Raw genomic sequence first — 6,970 nt, forward strand, 5'->3', positions numbered from 1 at the left:
CCATTTCTTCCATTTTCCTCCCAGTATCTTGGGCATGCATGCACATGCACCTAGCGTAAGTTTGAAACTACCAGGTCCAGGACTTGAGCTGTGGTTGGCCATGTGGGGGTCCAGCAATGTAACTGCTATGCCATCTATAGGCCCTAAGAAGTTAACAATTTTTTAAACTTCATTTAATTTGTTATTCTTTCATGTTTTCGGTTGTGTATCTAAGACATCTTCACCTAAACAAAGTAACAGAGCTTTCTCCCATCCTTTTTTTCCTGAATCATAAACAGCTTTAGATAATACATTTAGGTCTATAACACATTTTAGTTCTTTATTTTTGTATGATGTACGATATGAATTAAGGTTCTTTTTGGTGTATTCTAAATATCTAATTGTTGTAGTATCAGTTGTTGAAAAGGCTGTCATTAGGCCACTGATTGCATTTGTGCCTTCGTTAAAAATTGATTGTCAATATAATTACGTAGCTCTATTTCTGGATTCATTTCTATTTTATTGATTTGTCTGGTTTTTAACACCATTAGCATACCAGCATGTTTACTAGAGCTTTATGATAAATACTGAAATCAGTGTTATTCTCCAACTGTGTTCTTTTTTTGAAATTCTTTCGGTTGTTCTAGATACTTTGTGTTTTCATATTAACTGTATTATCATTTGATCTTTTTTTCTTTTTTTTTTTTTTTGCAAAAACCCTGCTGGAAATTTTTAGGGGGATGACATTAGATCTACACATCAATTTTGGAAGAATTATTCAAAAGAAATAAATGAACTAAAAATAAAAATCTTTAATGCAATTTAACCTTTTTAAGTCTTTTGAATTTCTAATTGTGGTAAAATACACATAACAAATCTACCATCTTAGCCATTTTTTTTCTTTGGAGAGATTTTTGCTATAGGGCATGTGTGCTCTCTAAAGAGAAAGAGACAGAGAAACAAAAAGTAAGAAATTACCCCCCCAGAAGGATGGCCATGCCACAATTCCTTCTACTCCAGTCTCCTCTCAGGATTTTGGGCACACAAGTACATCCACCCAGTGTGAGATTCAAGCCACCGGGACTGGGAGTTAAACCACAATTGACCATGTGGCAGTCCAGCACCTTAACTACCAGGCCAATGCTAGCTCCTCATCTTAACCACTTTTAAGTGTACGGTTCACTAGTGTTAAGTACACTCGAATTGTTGTGCAACCACAATATAAAACTTCATCTTGCAAAAATGAAACTCTATACTCATTTAGCAATAGTTTCCTATTCCTCCCTTCCCCATGACTCTGCCAACCACTATTCTATTTCTCCATGAATTTGATTACTCTAGGTGCCTCACATAAGTGGAACCATACAATATTTGTCTTTTTGTGACTGGGTTATTTCATTCAAAATAACATCCTCAAGGGTCATCCATCCTGTGTACATGTCAGAATTTCTTTCCTTTTTAAGGCTGAATAATATATTTTTGTACGTATGCAATACATTTTGTTTACTCATTCATCTGTCACTGGAGACTAGAGCTGCTTTTATCTTCTGGCTATTGTGAATAATGCTCCTAAGAATATGGTATATAAATATCTCTTTAAGACTCTGCTTTCAATTCATTGGGCAAATGTCAAGAAGTAGAATTGCTGGACCATATGGTAATTTGATTTTCAATGTTTTGAGAAAGTACCATACCATTTACCATGGTGTCTGCGTAATTGAACAAGGTTCCAATTTCTCTATATTCTCGCCAACCGTTGCTATGTTTTGCTTTTTTGTAGAGGCATCCTAATGAGTGTGGGTGATTATTTTACTTATCCTTTACAGATATAAAGATAATAGTTTATTCAAAATAGTAAGAGCAGGACCAGCAGTTGGCATTATGGCTATGTCGCTGGACTCCTATGTATTCGACTGTGGTTCGAGTCCCGGACCCGGTGGCTTAGACACGCATCAGGTGCATGTGCATGCGTGACCAAGATCCTGAGAGGAGAATGGAGGAGAAGAGATTGCGGCGTGGCCATCCCCCCTGGGTGGTGATTTCTCACTTTCTGTCTCTATCTATGTATTTTTAGTGAGCGCACGCGCCCTATAGCAAAACCTCTCAAAAAAAGTAAAAAAAAAAAAAAATAGTAAGAGCAACAATATATGGTCATTTTAGAGTTTATAGATATGTGAAATACAAGACAGCAATGTAATAAAAGAAGGGAGATGGGAATTGGGAATATTCTAAGGTACCTGCACTATCTGTGAATGGAATAGTATTATTTGAAAGTAGACTTAGGTTTGTTGTAAATGTATATTTTAAACTCTTGAATATCCAATATAATGTGAATGATGAAGCGGGGAGATTAATGTCTCTGTATTGACTGACATGCATGGCATTCCCTTTTCAAAAAGCAATATAATACACTGTAAAATTATATGTAACCCAATGTAATATAAAGAAGATTATGATGATAATAATAAGAAATAAAAAATAATAATAATTCTTTAAAAAAATCCAATATAATGTAAAAAATAAGTATAAAATATGCATAGTCATGTGTCGCTAAACAATGGATATGTGTTTTAGGAAATGCCTATTTAGGCAGTTTTGCTGTTGTGTGAGTATCATAGAGTACACTTACACAAACCAAGATGTTATATACAGCCTGAACACCCCTAGGATATATGGTCTAGCTTGTGGCTCCTAGACTACATCACTATACAGACTGTTACTGTACTGAATGCTGCAGACAGTTGTAATACCATGGTAAGTATTTATATGTCTAAAGATATATAAACATAAAGTACAGGAAAAATATGGTACAAAAGATAAAAAAAAAAAAAAGGTACACTCATATAGAGAACTTCCCATAAAGGAGTTGTTCTGGATGAATCTGAGTGAGTGGTGAACGCATGTAAAGGCCTAGGACATTTCTGTACATTACTATAGACTTTATAAACACTGCACACTTAGGCTATGTTACATTTATTAAAAATATTTTTCTTTCTTCAAAAGTAAACTTTAGCTCACTCAGAAGCTGAACGAGCAACCAGAGTTCCATGCCAAACCGCGGCCCGCACGCCCTCCACTTGGCATCGGCCACCTACATCTCCTGAGCACTCCTCATGCTCTCTTGTGCCAGGCCAGTCGTGGCCAGGATTTGGGCCCGCAGCATGTCTTCCTCGGTCCTGGTGGTGAAGGGAGAGGTAACTGCTGCCCAGCCCGTGTCCCAGAAGAAGCCTGAGAAATCAGGCCCCCAGGAGGAGAGTGAGGAGGAAGAGGAGGAGGAGGACGACTATGAAGACAACAACGAATGAGGAAGAGAAAGAAAACAGTCTCATTTTGGATGGCAAGAGGGAAAAGAAAAAAGTAGAGAGGCTGACAATGCAAGTCTCTTCCTTACAAAGAGAGTCATCTGCAATTGCTCAAGGAAAGGGGCAGAAACTTTGTGAGATTGAAAGGATATATTTCTTTCTGAGTAAGAAGAAAACAGATGAACTTATAAATCTACACAAACTGCTTTACAATAAACTAGGCACAGTATCCTCATTAAAGAAGAATGTGCGGCAGTTCAGTGGCTTTCCATTTGAAAAAGAAAGTATCCAATATCAAAAGAAGGAAGAAATGTTGGGGACCAGCAGTTGGCATAATGGCTATGTCACTGGACTCCCACATAGTCGACTGTGATTGGAGTCCTGGACCTGGTGGCTTAAACTCATGCTGGGCACATGTGTGTGCATGCCCAAGATCCCGAGAGAATGGAAGAGAAGGAATTGTGGTGTGGCCATCCCCCATGGGGGATGATTTCTCGCTTTCTGTCTTTCTGGTGCAGGCCCTATAGCAAAACCTCTCAAAAAAAGTAAAAAAAAAAAAAAATAGTAAGAGCAACAATATATGGTCATATGAGAGTTTATAGATATGTGAAATACAAGACAGCAATGTAATAAAAGAAGGGAGATGGGAATTGGGAATATTCTAAGGTACCTGCACTATCTGTGAATGGAATAGTATTATTTGAAAGTAGACTTAGGTTTGTTGTAAATGTATATTTTAAACTCTTGAATATCCAATATAATGTGAATGATGAAGCGGGGAGATTAATGTCTCTGTATTGACTGACATGCATGGCATTCCCTTTTCAAAAAGCAATATAATACACTGTAAAATTATATGTAACCCAATGTAATATAAAGAAGATTATGATGATAATAATAAGAAATAAAAAATAATAATAATTCTTTAAAAAAATCCAATATAATGTAAAAAATAAGTATAAAATATGCATAGTCATGTGTCGCTAAACAATGGATATGTGTTTTAGGAAATGCCTATTTAGGCAGTTTTGCTGTTGTGTGAGTATCATAGAGTACACTTACACAAACCAAGATGTTATATACAGCCTGAACACCCCTAGGATATATGGTCTAGCTTGTGGCTCCTAGACTACATCACTATACAGACTGTTACTGTACTGAATGCTGCAGACAGTTGTAATACCATGGTAAGTATTTATATGTCTAAAGATATATAAACATAAAGTACAGGAAAAATATGGTACAAAAGATAAAAAAAAAAAAGGGCATACACGTATAGAGAACTTACCATAAATGGAGCTTGCAGGACTGGAAGTTGTTCTGGATGAATCTGAGTGAGTGGTGAACGCATGTAAAGGCCTAGGACATTTCTGTACATTACTATAGACTTTATAAACACTGCACACTTAGGCTATGTTACATTTATTAAAAATATTTTTCTTTCTTCAAAAGTAAACTTTAGCTCACTCAGAAGCTGAACGAGCAACCAGAGTTCCATGCCAAACCGCGGCCCGCACGCCCTCCACTTGGCATCGGCCACCTACATCTCCTGAGCACTCCTCATGCTCTCTTGTGCCAGGCCAGTCGTGGCCAGGATTTGGGCCCGCAGCATGTCTTCCTCGGTCCTGGTGGTGAAGGGAGAGGTAACTGCTGCCCAGCCCGTGTCCCAGAAGAAGCCTGAGAAATCAGGCCCCCAGGAGGAGAGTGAGGAGGAAGAGGAGGAGGAGGACGACTATGAAGACAACAACGAATGAGGAAGAGAAAGAAAACAGTCTCATTTTGGATGGCAAGAGGGAAAAGAAAAAAGTAGAGAGGCTGACAATGCAAGTCTCTTCCTTACAAAGAGAGTCATCTGCAATTGCTCAAGGAAAGGGGCAGAAACTTTGTGAGATTGAAAGGATAAATTTCTTTCTGAGTAAGAAGAAAACAGATGAACTTATAAATCTACACAAACTGCTTTACAATAAACTAGGCACAGTATCCTCATTAAAGAAGAATGTGCGGCAGTTCAGTGGCTTTCCATTTGAAAAAGAAAGTATCCAATATCAAAAGAAGGAAGAAATGTTGGGGACCAGCAGTTGGCATAATGGCTATGTCACTGGACTCCCACATAGTCGACTGTGATTGGAGTCCTGGACCTGGTGGCTTAAACTCATGCTGGGCACATGTGTGTGCATGCCCAAGATCCCGAGAGAATGGAAGAGAAGGAATTGTGGTGTGGCCATCCCCCATGGGGGATGATTTCTCGCTTTCTGTCTTTCTGGTGCAGGCACGCAAACTGTAGCAAAAAAATAAATAAATAAATAAATAAAAATAAAAATAAAGGAAGAAATGTTGAAAACAATTAGAAATGCCATGTTAAAGAGCATCTGTGAGTCTGTGAGGTTTTAGATTTGGAGGGATCATGTGTAAATACTGAACTAGTGAAGAGGATCTTGAATTTCTTAATGCATCCAAAGCCTTCTGGTAAGCCATTGCCAAAATCTAAAAAAATACTCTCACAAAGTCAGTAAAAAGGAATAGAATAGTTCTGGAATGACAAGGAAGGCAAAGCGAACCAAATATCCTAAAATTCTGTCAGATGAATCTAGTAGTGATGAAGACCAAAAGAAAAACAAGGAATACTCTTCAGATGATGAAGATAAAGAAAGCAAAAAGGAGCCACAAAAACAGACTCTAAAAGAGAAAAACCCAAACAGAAAGCTACTTCTAAAAGTAAAAAAATCCGTAAAAAGTGCTAACATTAAGAAAGCTGATAGCAGTACTACCAAGACGAGTCAAAACAGTTATAAAAAAGAAAATGAATCTGGGGATAGTTCAGATGATGTGCCTTTAATTTAAAAAGTTGAAGAAACCACCTACAGATGAAGAGTTACAGGAAATAATAAAGAAATCATTGGCTGATGCTAACATAGAGGAAGTCACTATGAAGCAGACTTGCAAAATGGTATATAAAAATTATCCTGCTTATGATTTAACTGAAAGAAAAAAGTTCAACTTGTTTTTTTTTTTGGAGAGGTTTTTGCTATAGGGCGTGTGTGCTAATCAGAAACACAGAGAGACAGAAAGCAAGAAATAAACCCCCCATGGAAGATGGCCACACCACAATCCCTTTTCTTCCATATTCCTCTTGGAATCTTGGGCATGCACACACATGCACCCAATAGGAGTCTAAGATACCGGGTCCGGGATGCGAACCGCTGTCAACTACAAGGGAGTCCAGTGACATAGCCATTACACCAATGGCTGGTCCCATAGAAAAAACTGTTAAAGAGCTAATTTCCTGAGATAGAGGACAGAGACTGATGACTTGTTCCCATAGATTTGAAGATCTGATTTATACCATTATACCAACAAAGAGAATGTATTTTCTTTTCTAAATCCTCGTTAAGCATTGTTTTGGTAGACCTTATTGCTGATCCTTTTATCTTGAGTGTTACACACATTTGAGTTTGTTGATTTAAAAATACACGAATACATGGAAACTAAATAACATACTCTTAAATGACTTCAAAAACTACTAAAGAAATTAAGACTGAAAAAAAAAAGATTCATGAAAGCCAATGACAATGAGGACATGAGCTTCCATAATCTTTGGGACACTGCAAAAACAGTTATAAGAAGGAAGTTTATAGCAATTAGTGCTCATAAGAGGAAGATGGAAAGAAGGCAAATGGATCACCTAACAT

The 6,970-nt window shown here is 37.5% G+C and overlaps 1 pseudogene; it reads left to right on the plus strand.

Moving 5' to 3' along the window:
* The first annotated feature begins 3,140 nt into the window (after positions 1-3,140).
* Positions 3,141-6,568, plus strand: LOC102484427 (protein DEK-like; annotated as a pseudogene).
* The last annotated feature ends 402 nt before the right edge of the window (positions 6,569-6,970 follow it).

The sequence above is a fragment of the Tupaia chinensis genome, unplaced genomic scaffold (assembly GCF_000334495.1).
Source record: "Tupaia chinensis unplaced genomic scaffold, TupChi_1.0 Scaffold140308_1, whole genome shotgun sequence".
NCBI classification, from domain to species: domain Eukaryota; kingdom Metazoa; phylum Chordata; class Mammalia; order Scandentia; family Tupaiidae; genus Tupaia; species Tupaia belangeri.